We start from the raw sequence: 14,478 nt of genomic DNA, 5'->3' as shown, positions 1-14,478 counted from the left end.
GATGGACTTCAGTTTGTCCCTCATCCTCTCCACCACAGGCTCCAGGCTGTCCAGTTGTTGCCCCACAACAGAGCCGGCCCTCCTTACCATCTTGTTCGTCTTGTTTGACTCCCCAGACATGATGCTGCCTCCCCGGCAAGCAATGGCAAAGAATAGTGTTGGCTACAACAGTCTGGTAGAACACCTCATCAACACTTCTCTTGTATCAGGATGCTTTCCCTCTGCTCTCAAGACTGCCAGAGTCACCCCCCACCCAAAGAAACCATCCTCTCTCTATCAAAAACACTCTCCCTGTTTGCATCCTACCTGACGGGTCTTTCCTACCAGGTCACATCGACAGGGTCAGTGTCAGAACCAAGTGGACTGACTACAGGGGAACACAAGATTCAGTTCTGGGTCCTCTTCTTTTTCCCCCTACACAAGATCTCTGGGCCCTGTCATTCACTCACATGGCTTCTCCTACTATTGTTATGCTGGTGACACCCAACTGATCTGGCCATATCCCCCCTCTGACACAGAAGTGGCCCGCATTGCTGTGTGCTTGACTGACATTTCAGATAAGATGGCGACACACCACCTCATGCACAACCTGGACAAGACTGAGCTGCTGTTCCTCCCAGGGAAGGGCTGCCCGCACCTTGACCTGGCCATCACCTTTGACGATACAGTGGTGACCCCAACTCGGACTGCAAGGAATCTAGGGGTGAACTGTCACTCTTGGCAAACATTGCATGTTTGAGCATATTTTGTCAGATATGCAGAGCCGTCGGTGTGAAGAATAAGATCACGTTTGGTCCACCCATGAGGTCAGGACGGTGCTGAGAAGAAGAATCTACAACCATAAAACAATTATAGGAAGGAGGGTAGCTGGGTTGGTAGAGTTACAGCCAGTAATATCGATGTCTCATGACATTAAAGCAGCTTCCAATTTCATGAGTCTAGTGCAGGTGGCGTGTTCTATGTACCTCTCAATAGGAGTGCAAAAATTGTATTGAGTTTGTTTTCAGAGTTATCATAATCAGTGTCCATGATTCAGTATGAGTGAATGTAGGTCCCAGTGTTGAAAACTATTATTGAAAGTCACATGAAGATTCATCTAATGTTCCCACATTCCCTCATATTGTATGTGACAGTGAGCATTAATATCTATTCAGTGACAAAGTCTGGAAAGGAAGTGAAAATTAAAACTTGTCATAGTATATCGACAGTATTGTGGGGGCTAAACAAAGGGACAGAGCTGACACTTCTTCCTGAGGAAGCTCTTTGATCGATGCAGAACAATGCGGAACATGTTCTACTGAACCAGTACCAGACTGTAGGAAGTGCCATCATCTTAGCGGCTATATGCTGGGGCAGCAGTATTAAAGCAGTTGTTGTCCTTACTGCTGTAACATTAGTTTACCCTCTAATGTTTACCCTCTAAAGCGGCCAAAAAATCCATCTCACGCGGACGTCGCAATAGCTACAAACCGTGTTGGGATGTGGAGGGTGAGAGTCTCTACTGTGCCTTCCTTCGGGCCCCCCCAGGAGCTGAGTCAGACAGGCTTGCCTCAGACCTGCTGTCTAGACTCAGCCGAAGGAGATAAGAGCGCTGGGAAGAGGCCATTAACTCCATCGACTTTTCACACTCCAGCCGCAAGGCATGGAGCATCCTTAACAGCCTCACTGGTAGGTCCAGACACTCCTCCCGTCACTGCCTCATCTCTGCAAACAAAATCGCATCACAATTTGTGAAAAGTGGGACATACCAGGGCAAAGACCGCGAATCGTCACGTCTCGTGGTAAAAGAAGTGTCTGACCTCTGGAAGGCCACAACTACTAGCGGCGGTAACATCTCCAGTGAATTCACACCGGAGGAGTTTGCTGCTGCCCTCCAGCATGTAAAGCCAGGGAAAGCTCCGGGGCCTGATTTTATCTGCCCAGAGCTTATACTCCATGCTGCGCCTGCCTTTAAGTCCTGGTTAAGAGTATTCCTCTCTTCCTGCTTGTGCCAACTCAAGATCCCCAAAATCTGGAGAAGAGACCTAGTTGTCGCAATCCCTAAGCCGAACAAGCCTGAGGGGGACCCAAAGAGTTAGCGTCCCATCTCTCTGTTATGTATCCCCTTCAAGATCCTCGAGCGTCTCATCTAGGCCCGCGTCGAACCAACCATCGACCCACTGCTCCCACAGGAGCAGGCCGGGTTCCGACGCGGGAGATCGACTGTAGATCAAGTCACTTTGATGACTCAAGACATCAAAGACAGCTTTTCGTCTAAAAAGAAGGCCGGAACCGTCTTTATAGACCTGACGGCTGCCTACGACACTGTATGGCACCGCGGCCTCACCTGCAAGCTGTTCCGCCTGCTGCCGGACAGGCACATGGTCAGCATGATCATGGAGCTTGTCCGAAACCGCAGCTTCACCCTCACCACCGGTAGTGGACAGCGAAGCAGGTTGCAACACCTTAAGAATGGCATCCCCCAGGGATCTGTCCTGGCCCCCCTCCTTTATAACAACTACACCTACGACCTGCCGACCACAGTCTCCAGGAAGTATGCCTATGCAGACGACCTTGCGCTGGTGTATTCAGCTGGAGACTGGCGGGCCGTGGAGGAGACACTGAGCCAGGACATGCAGACACTAGCGGCATACCTCCGAAAATGGAGATTGAAGCTCAGCGAGGCAAAGACGGTGTCGGCGGCCTTCCACCTTAACAACAAGGAAGCCAAACGTGAGCTCCTAGTGCACACTGACGGTACACTCCTGCCATATAGCGCCGAACCAACCTATCTTGGCGTGACATTGGACGCTCACGTTCTGCGGACAACTCGAGTCACTGCGCAAGAAGAATGCTCGTGTGGCGTTGATGCAACTGGCGACTGGTCCGATCAGGCTCAAGTGCCGGCGCAAAAACACTGCGTACGGCAGCCCTAGCGAATGGCGGACTGGCCATCGGGACGTTCGGGACAATGTGTGTGTGTGGGCCGGTGTGGGCCGGCCTGGTGGCTGTGAGATATTCAGAGGGAACGTAGGTGTCAATCTGATGTTTTGAAGCTTGAAAGAGGAAATAAGAGCGGCCTCTTCCAATATGGAAGAGGTCCTTGTTTTTCTTGAAATCTGATTGGCTCAGCCGCAGTCATTATGTCATTACTCATGGCAGATCAGGCGAGCTTGAACATTAGCTACTGAGAAAGACAAAGAGAACATGGATAAAGGTAAAAAAAAATAGTAATAATAAAGGGTGGTGCTGAAAAGACTCAGATAATTTTTAAAAAAATCATTACAAGAAGAGGCAGCAAAGTGCTCCAAAATAATCTACCTGTTTGGCGTTGGTCGAATGGCAGAGGCTGCTGTTGCTAACGACGGAGATGGAGCCGGAGCCAACAGTGCTATAGAAGGTGCAGTAACGTTAACGTTAAATAAAATCTAGGTGTCCGGTTCAAGAGGCCAACAAGGGGCGGCTGTAGCTCAGTTGGTAGAGCCGGTCATTCAGTGATCGGTGGTTCGAATCCCAGCTCCGACTGTACACATGTCGAAGTGTCCTTGAGCAAGACACCTAACCCCAAATTGCTCCCAATGAGCAGGTTAGCACCTTGCATGGCAGCTACCACAATTGGAGTGTGAATGTGTGTGTGAATGGGTGAATGAGAGGCCATTGTAAAGCGCTTTGAGTGCCGCTAAGGTGGAAAAGCGCTATATAAGTGCAGTCCATTTACCATTTATCCATTTAACTAGGTATTGCATTCTGTCATTACAATTTAAACCTGCAGCCTATTAAAATAAAATAATTTTATTTGTTCTTGCTTTTTTCCTGTGGATGCATGCAATTAACATTAGGTGGTGCTGCCAGTCCCAATGACAACAAATATAATGCTGAGGGACAGACTGACTCCAGTTGTGATGAGGAGGATGAAACAGACCAGAAATATGACATGTGCAATGTGAAGGCAGAGCCTATTATGCATTACATTTTAGTCAGAGGAAAATCTGTATTAAGTGGAATTTGTTGTTGTAGTAGTAAGTTGACTATAGGGCCTAGTGCCAAATTTATACCTTCTTGGTTCATGGCTGTGAGCCATGGAGGTATAAATTGGGCTTATGTAACACTTGAGCAGGGCTGGGCAGAACAGACAATTATACTGTGGAAAAAATTAGATGCATTAGGATAGAGTCCTATGCTCTTATTTTAAGTTAAATAACAAGCACACAACCATTTGTGGCCAATTCATTTTTGCATTTATTTTATAGTCAGTGTGTTTGTGTAGTGTGTACAAACATAAAGAGGATTATAGGGAGAAACGTGTAGGCCAGTGTGTGGGCCGGTTTGTGGGCCGGTGCGCCTGAATGACCCGGGCTGAATTCGTGTCCCAGTCCACCCCTGGCCCTAGCCCTGGTCTACTCGACCAGTGAATATTGCACATCGGTCTGTTGTTGCAGCGCTCACACCCGCCTCATCAGGACAATAACAACCAACCCAAACGAAGAAGAAGTTTACCCTCTGGTGCCTGTCTGCCTGCCTGCCTACCGACCGCCTGACTACCAGCCTACCAATCAACTGACCGACTGACTGACCAGGGAAAGTGGGCGAATGTGGGTGCATTTGTTGCATTTGCAGTTGTTGTCCTGTGGTGCCAGCCTGCCTGACTACCAACCTTCCTACCGACCGACTGACCGGGGAAAGTGGGCGAATGTGGGTGCATTCTGGGTCAACGCAGCTGCCGTAAAACCATCAATTTCAGATGAGAACAGATGAAAAGGTGTATCATAATCAGGGAGACCCAGAGTGGGGGTTAGTCACTAAAAAGTGCTTCTTTTAGTTTTGGAAAACAGGCTTCTCAGCGTACAGTCCCACTAGCTGTCCTGCACATTCCTTAAACACCCTGGGGCTGATGTTGTCCGGACCTGGTGCCTTGTTGATTTCGTAGCTTTCTAAGCCCTGCCCTTACCTGGCCCTTTGTGATGAGTGGAGTGGTGGGGGTAGGGGTAGATGGGGCCGGGGTCATTGAGCTGCCCTTTGAACTCGCAGGGGTGTGTGTGTGTGTGTGTTTGGGGGGGATAGTCAGGTCAAACCGATTGAAGAACTGTTCAGCTCATTAGCACGTTCTTGACCTACTGTCCGTGTAGCTGTAGGCAGGGTTTAAATCTCATTTTCTCCTTCCTCTCTTTCAGCAAGTAGGTCACAGTGTTCAAAAATGTAATCGAATGCCACATGAAGTATCACCTAACGTTTCCTCATTCCCTCATATGTGGCAGTGATATATTCAGTGACAAGGAAGTCTGAAAAGGAAGTGAAAATTAAAACTTATACAACTCATACAATATGAAGACAGTATGATAACCCTCAGACAATAGATTATTCTGGCATACAGTACTAGTCTCTTTTAGTTTGAAGACCTTCTGTGATGTCTTTCATCACACATATATGAACCAATGCAGAAGATTTTAGATGAACAGTATAGAAGAATGATAATCTGTCCAAATATACACTGTGTTTATATTGTAAATATGGAAGACCCACTATTAATGTCGCTCTTTCATGAATAGCGGTCAATAAGGCTGCATGGGACCAGGGACATGGAAACCGTCCAGAAAATCCAGAGCCTCAGTTTCCTGGTCCAACCAGGCTGCATTTGGCTGTAGCTACCTGACCAGTAATCACACAGCATTCAAATGAAAATAAACATTAATGATCAAAATAAGCATGAATTAATATTACTCAATATTACTGTAGTGACATCTGAAAGGTTTTGTGCTCTGGCCATACTGGCGACTCCTGCTACCACATTATCTCCGATTCTGTGGACTGCTCATCTCTAAAATGACCACTAGAGGACAATGTAGTCAAACAATATCGTTTTATTGCTCCCAGCAACCAAATAGAGTATTAAAGAGATACATAAATGTACAAGGACAAATGGGATTTAAGCAAGCACAGACATAATTTTGATATCCAATACATATACATCAAACAATTCAGTCAATATATTCTGTATCTAAATTAAAACAAAAGGCTGCCCTGAGAGACTGATTTTGTCATGATATTGTTTCGAAGATGTGACATCCTCCGCTCAGACCACCGCCAGGACTCTGTGAAGAGGCCCTCTCACATGTGGTGACCCAGTACTGCTGCCTGAGACTGGTTGATTAGTGTTCAGTGACCGTTTTCAGTCCTAACTCTAGTGATGTCAGAGTTGTATGCAGGGATGTACTGGAAGACTATTCTCGATTTTCCACACTGGTGCCATCAGCACTGCCATAGCAGTGCCTACTGAGAGACTGATCTGAGAGCTGTATGATTTTGACTAATCCTTGTTCATGGCACAGCTTGGTACCTAGCCCACCCACCCCTAGCAGCATTTAAACCGCTGATCACCAAGCATTACCTTCTCACGTCTCAAGGTGAATGGAAGTGGTTTGAAGTTGCTGCCAATCATATTCAGAATATACTTTCAAAACTATATATATATATAAATATATATGCTAAATACAGTACTTTAAAGGTCCCATAACCTTTACACTTAAGGTATTTTTGTGTTGTTCCTAAGTGTCTATAGAACACATACAGTATTATTTATATTTTTGATTTGATTATTGATTATTTTTTACATTAGAAGTCTGAAAGTATTTTTATTCCATAGATTAGTCTGCCTTTATGTCTTTTCCACATACAGCCTGTTTTGATTTGGCTATGACTGGCACCCATAGTTCTGAATATGAATATTGAAATCAAGAAAGTTTCTCTATGGTAATATTGGTAAATTCATTTCTGTGATTTTATGACGTTGCAAATGAACACAAATCAAAATGCGTTATTAAAATAGGGAGGAGTTATGTACAGATTCCTTATTTTTTAACTGCTAGTATAAGCCCTCAGAGTACCAAAACAATGCTAATTATATGGATATACATTTAAAACTTGTGATATAAATGGAATTGTCGTATACCGTATAGAATCACACTTCTCATAATGATCATAAATTGAGCTCTAACAAACAAAAGGTTAAAAAGATTACTGAAAACTTACAATCAACAGTATCTATAGAGAGGCCTAGAGGAGGTAAAACAGAGTCTACACTCACACGACAGCTCTCACAACTAAAGCTCCGTCTTTCTCTTCATCCTCCTCTTCTCCTCAAATCTCTCCGTCTGCTTGTGGAAGACCTTTCCATCCGGGTGTGTCCTCCAGCTCACTCCCACGTCCTGAGAGATCCCCCCTTCCAGCAACTTGACCTTGAACTGAGGAACAGAGACAGTTATCCTGAGTCTCTCTCTCTCTCTCTCTCTCTCTCTCTCTCTCTTTCTCTCTTTCTCTCAAATTCAAATAAGCCTTATTGACATGACAGAAGAAAATCCTATGTTGGCAAGGCAGTACAGAAAATAATTAATATTGACAAATAAGAAGTGAACATACAATAGTATACAAATAGCAACACTACAAATATAAATATCAACAAATATCAATCCCCCCCCCCCCCCCCACTCTGTTCCCTCAGAGCAGAGAAGGGGGGTGGGGGGAGAGACAGGAGAAAGAGGAGAAACAGGAGAGGATGAGGGGAGACAGGAGAGGATGATGAGAGACAGGAGAGAGGGAGGACAGACAGGAGGAAGAGGAGACAGGAGGGGGGAGGAGAGGGAAGAGAGAAAGGAGGGAGAGGAGAGACAGACAGCAAGGGAGAACAAACAGGTGGTGGGCAAAGCAAGTAATTATCTAGTGGATTGTATTGTGTATTCTACTGTGCAGTCAGCTCTGATCTATACAGCTGTGTGAAACCCTCTTCTTGCAGAATAGCTGTGGGACAGTTTGAGGAAGGCGAGACTCACCTGCTGTAAGATGGCCTCCCTCACGGCAGGATCCTCTAAGTTCACACCAGAGTCCCTCATCAGCGTCAGTCTCACCACCTGCCTCTGCATGCTGGGGGCTACAGACACATTTAACAAGAGAGGGTCACACACTCCATGGCTATGGTATATTTTATTACTGCTGCCTTCCTCTGGGTTTTCACAGAAGGGCTCTGCACCTGAAGTATTTTAAAAGCATACATTCAATTAGGTGATGTGTTGCACCTGTGTCAATCAATAGCAATTATCATACAGAATCAATCTGATCAGCACAACTAATTAAAATGTGAATCAGGACAGTAGAGAAATTTAATTACAAAAATAGCATAACGTATAATATAACATATATTAACAACTTTTTATTAGGCTACATATAGAAATATATTAATCTGATTCTAAATATTACAGAGCTTTTGATTACATATTCAACTAAGGATCAGAACAGAAGAATATAGGCTACGCATTTTACAATGACAATTACATTTTGCTAAGAGTCATTATTACATTACAGAAACAATCAACCCATATTATTGCAGAGTACAAAAGACATAATACAGATATTTAGAAAGCTGATGACATTTAGTGAAATGTCATAGGGTCAAAGCCTACAGTAAGGCTGCTAAGTGCTAAAGTCTGAACATAATTAATCCAATAGGCCTCTCTTCCCAACAAAAGTCTCTCAAAATCACAACTCACCATCTCTCCTGTGTCGTTTGACTTTTTCAATACCTAGCGGAGTGAGGAGACAGTGTGGTTAGCCTCAATGAAGTGAGCAGCAAATGGACAGGTCAGATTTTTACATCTTATAGTGCTGCGATGTTCAGCTATCCTCACTTTTAATTCTTAAATGTCTTTCCTACATAGTATTGTGAGCAGGGACGAAAAAAATCAAGTATATAATACATTTTGTAGAACAAGTATTTTTTTGGCCATCTGGGAGTGTCTAAATGAATGGCACTTTTGTGTGCAACTGCACTGTGCACAAGCATCACAATTACCAGGAGGGAAGAGGGCCAATAGCGTCTGGGCAGCAGGGGGCGGCGGTGGTACCAGGTCAGACCGCACCAGACGATCTCTCAAATCGGTGCCACGTCTGAAGACCACTAAAGGAGGGTCTGTAAAGATATGTTGCAGGTTAGTATCAGGTTTAAAATGTGCTAGTGCCTGTGGAGGATGCCCTCTATTTGTTCTGAGCACTTTGAATAGGCTATGCTGTAGTAAGAACCAAGTGTTTCTTTTTTTGATCTCTTCCCTGAAGGAGGTCAGGTCTGGACCTATTCGCTATCTTTTCACCAGCCTTGTTAATCTGGGAATTAATGTATCCTCGAGCGGTGAACCTATTTTTCATTTCTATCATATTTCTTTCCATATCTGATGTTTTTTTGCATATGCGTTTTACCCTACAAAACTGGCTATATGGTGAACTGTTTTTCAAAGGCAGTTGATGACAGCTATCAGCTCTTAAGACATTGTTCCAATCTGTAGGTTTTTTGTAGAGATCTATATAGTGTGTCATCCTCTCTTATGATCAACAGGTCCAGATAATTAATTGGTCTATGATGAAATCACATTGTTAATCTCATGTGGTCAGAACAGGAATTTTAAAAAGTATGGAAAGCTTTCATTTGTTCAATACCTCCTATCTACAGCACAAATACATCATCAATGTACCTTTTGTGATGACATACAGACACACAGACATGGCATACAACATTGATACATACACCATTTCCCGTTGCGTATTAAGTTACACCACATCTCTGCACCCTGAGCTCAAACAGATTGAAACACACATACATGAACCAACTGAAATGATAATAGAGGAAGCGTATGAACACGAACACACACCAGCAGTGGTGGTTGGGGGGCGGGGCACTTACCACCGTTGCATACAAAAGGTAACCTCAGTAGGCAACGCTGACTCTTCCAGACTCTGGTTCTGGAGTGTTCCACACACATACGCCCCACGCCGCTCAGGTTGACTGCCCCCCAGGATCTGAAGGAGGAGCTGCTCCCGTCCGACCAGCTCCAGGCGTCTCTTAACAGGCCAATCCAGAACGTTCCTGGTGGTTTGATCGAGAGGAGTCTGGCACTCTCGGCCTCACTCCGCACGCTGGCCAGGTCTGTGAAGCGCTCCCTGCAAATTCTCTGGGCGTCTGGCCAAGTCACCTTTTGTCTTATCGCCATGTATTCTTTCAGTTTTGTCCCTGGATTTACTAGAAATTACAGGGAAATAGAGAATAGAGTACAAACATATATATCATAAGAATAAGAATATATAAGTTATATAGATAACGGTTACGTCTCTCCATCAAATGTGTTCTCATAACTCTTACAAACATATTTCTAATGTCTATTTAGCCACATGCAAACAATTGACTGCAACTTAGTTCTAAAACTCAACACCCAACCCCCAACTCCTGTAATATTAGTAATAGTACTAGTAGTATAAGTAGTATAGTCCCAAGGGGGAAGTTGCACAAACTGGAATTACTAATACTAATTAATACTAATAATATACAAATAGCTTGAGAAAATACTCAGCCTCACCTTTATAGCAGGAGACGAATTTAACATCCTCACATTTGGTGGCGTACCAGAGTCCATTGCCTTTCATGAAGGCACAGCTTGATCCCACCGTATCACCCTCTCCGTTAGCCCATTTCCTAAACTCTGCCCCTCCATCCTCACCGCCACCATCTGACCACTTCCACTTAAACAGCCCCTTCCTCTTCCTCCTCAACCCTATCCACACTCCCTCTAGCCAGCCGCTGTCTATGCTGCCGTGGAGCTCCTTCATGTCGTCCATGTTGTGTACGGTGGCCAGGTCGGTGTATCTCTCTCTGCAGTATCTCTGGGCCTCAGACCAGGTGTTTAGGTGGTTGATGAAGCGGTACACACCAGGGACACCAGGAGAGCCTGAGAGGAGGGCTGTGTCAACAGGAGGAGGAAGTTCAGGTTTGCTTTATTGTCATTAAACATGAGCAACGGAATTAAATGGCAATACTTAAAGTGCTTTTACATGTAACGAACAGTTTTATACATATACTAGATTAAGTACACAAGACATCGCACACACATGCACACACATGCACACACACACACACACACACACACACACACATGCCTCATCTGTTGTTAGTGTGCAAGCCTTTTTCACTTTTATGTTGGGACCACACACACACACACACACACACACACACAAACACAAGTCTATTCACTCACTAACCTGTTAGAAGCAGTAAGAGAAGCCCTCTTCCCTTCATGGTGTATAAGACAAGCAGCCAGTGATAAACTGACAGGAATAAAATCATATAATCCACACTGTATGTCAGGGAGACTCTAAAACTAAAACAATACTCTGATCCAGATTACATGTCTCCACTATTAGAAACAACAACACCAAGTCTTAGTGGACTATTTACCTGATCCGCTGGACCGATCTCTCTCCGGTCTCTCTTTGGTCTCCTCTCCCAGCGGTCTCTGGTCTGGTTTGGCCTGGGTCAGGGTCACTGACACTCTTACCTGTGCAGTGGATATTTAGAGGAGTGACATGCAAAATACTTAAAGAAACGCTTAATTCCCAGTGAATTTCCCTGACAGACAAACAGGGCCAGCATTCAAATGAACTGTAAATGTCTCTCACAAAAACACGCCTGCTGCACCACCCAAAGGAATACAAACACTGTTTACAGTACATGTGTTGTTGTTACTCCACCCTTTGTTCTAAATGGTAAATGCTAAAGCGTATTTCTTGTAATGGTGAGGAAAATTGCATGTGTGTGTTTCTGTGTGCGTGTGTGTTGGGTGGCAGGGCACTTGGCTTCAATTAACTTAATAATCAAATTCCTTGTTGATGCAAACATGGAAAAAAAATGTTTCCTTTAAATCTTGTCATGGTGAGGAAAATTGTATATGTGTGTGTGTGTGTGTGTGTGTGTGTGTGTGTGTGTGTGTGTGTGTGTGTGTGTGTGTGTGTGTGTGTGTGTGTGTGTGTGTGCATGTTTGTGCCTGCGTGTGTGTCATGTATTAGGTAGAAGACTGCTAAAGCCTCAATGACAACAGGCCCATCGCCCTGACCTCTGTAGTAAACAAGGTCACGGACCACATGCAGGGAGGTGGCAACACTGGCAACACACACAATGGCGGACTGGCCATCGGGACGAATCCCGAACAATGGCCGACTGGGCTACGTTGCCAGACCTGAATTATTTCCCCAGTCCGCCCCTACACACACATACAGTACGAATGACTGGAGTATCCAACGATGAAACTTCTCTCTGCTCTTAACCCATCCGGATATCCTTCCCTCAAGGGCAGCCAGTAGGCAGTGTTCTTGGGACACGCCCGGGGGCCAACCAAGTGCGCCAGGGATGGACAGCTTTTCATATTGGGTTCTTTATGGGGGAAACTCTTGCGAACACTGGGAGAACATGCACACAGAAAAGCCCAAGACCTTCTTGCTGTGAGGCAACAGTACTACTGAAGGTACTGCGCCACCGTGCCGCACATGAGCGATCCTGGGGTCCAGTGTATCGCTCAAGGACACTTCGGCACACTCCGGAAGCCGGGATCGAACCGGGGACCTTGCGTTTTCAAGTGCATTACAAATTAAAATATAGATTATTGGAGTTATGGTCTGTCGCCTCTGTTGACTCTTTTAAAACAGCTAAAGACTCATCTTATCAGACTGGCCATTGTCTAGCCTCCTGTGTCTTTTTCTGTCTTTATATCCTAACTTTTTGTGTTATTGTGTTTCTAGCATTGTTTTTATTTTTTGATAATTTGTAAAGCATTTTGTGACCTTTGCTCTGTGAAAGGTGGTATATAAATGAAATTTACTTCAGAGAGGTCAGATTTGTTTGTTCACTCCCTGAATGACCCTGTGTATGTTTACAGCAGCAATACGGTTTGCATTAAGTCCAGGAGTTGGTTTCCATGTGGTTTGCATCCTTCTGCGGCCCCGAGACTGGAGAGAACCGACAATCCTCCATCTCTCTCCCTCCCCTTCTTCTCCATCTCCTTCCATCCCCCTCTCCTCAATCTCCCCCTGTCCTCAATCTCCCCCTCTCCTCCATCTCCCCCTCTCCACCATCTCCCCCTCTCCACCATCTCCCCCTCTCCACCATCTCCACCTCTCCTCCATCTCCCCCTCTCCACCATCTCCCCCCTCTCCTCCATCTCCCCCTCTCCACCATCTCCGCCTCTCCTCCATCTCCCCCTCTCCACCATCTCCCCCTCTCCACCATCTCCCCCTCTCCTCCATCTCCCCCTCTCCACCATCTCCCCCTCTCCAACATCTCCCCCTCTCCTCCATCTCCCCCTCTCCTCCATCTCCACCTCTCCTCCATTTCCCCCTCTCCTCCATCTCCTTCCATCAACCTCTCATCTATCTCCCTCCCTCCACCTCCCCTGCATCTCCCTCCCTCCCCTCTATCTCTCCTCCATCTCTCTCCCTCTATCTCTCCTCCATCTCTCTCCCTCTATCTCTCCTCCATCTCCCTCCCTCAACCTGTGTGCACATTTTGAATGGGCCTTGCAGTAAAGTGCCAACTTTGTCATGCCACAGATCATATAATTTTGAACAAAACGACTTGTTCTTACCACATTTCTTAGTGGAAAATGTACGTATAAAAAGGCCCAGATGGAACTGTTGATAAGACCAGTCATATGCATTCTCTGCAAGAAGGAATTTGCGTACCATCGGAGTAATTCAAGCTTGAAGTATCACATCAATGCAAAGGAGTTCTGCGATCAGCATACAGGCAAAGTGCCTCACCAAACAAGAGCAGGTAGCACAGAATGAGCTGAAGGGATAGATGATATGAACCTGACACATACAGTAGAGACCATAATTTCACTGATCGCTCAAGTATTGAGCTAATCCAATCCAATCAGCAGACTGATATGCTTAACCAGATATATTTCCAGCTGCCATTGGTGCAATGCTTGCATAACACACAGGGTGTTCAAAGCACCACCATTTCCATTTCAATAAACATTTTGCAACATTTTGTGGGGTAACTCGCCCCTGGACTTACAGTAGCCTAGGCCTACTGCTACTATTATCTCCGATTCTGTGGACTGCACTTCTCTAAAATGACCACTAGAGGACACTCTAGTCAAACAATGTTCTTTCTGGAGATGTTACCTCCAGCCCAGCGACAGTTTAGGGAAAGAAGTAGGCCTATTATTTTTGGTGGCTTGTGTTGGTTCATTCCTTAGCAGGATTACGCAAAAAATACCTGACCGATTTACAAGAAACTTGGAGTGGTGTAGCTGTAGCATGGCCCAACTTAGAACCGATTACATTTTGGAGCAGATCCGAATCACGGAGCGGATCCGCTAATTATTTTTCATGAATGCTTCCGACTGACCACCAGAGGGCAGCAACGACTAGGGGGATAGAAACCATAGAAACAGCCTGAGCCAGCCTGCCTCAGTCCACTGTAGTCAACCAAGCAAACGAGCTGGGACGAGCTAGGATGTTCAATGAATACATTCATGGCTGGGACATACAGTAGGCCTACTGCAAGCCCCCAGGATTCGAAATCTAAAGTGAAGGCCTATTGAACCGCGCCATCTTGGCTAGATTTGTAGTCTTTTGGCTATTTCCGGTGACTTTTGTACTTGCGCAGTTGTGCTTTTCTGGTCTTCC

The sequence above is a fragment of the Borostomias antarcticus genome, assembly GCF_949987555.1.
Source record: "Borostomias antarcticus genome assembly, chromosome: 20".
Classification (NCBI taxonomy): Eukaryota; Metazoa; Chordata; class Actinopteri; order Stomiiformes; family Stomiidae; genus Borostomias; species Borostomias antarcticus.
This window is presented reverse-complemented; position numbering follows the sequence as displayed.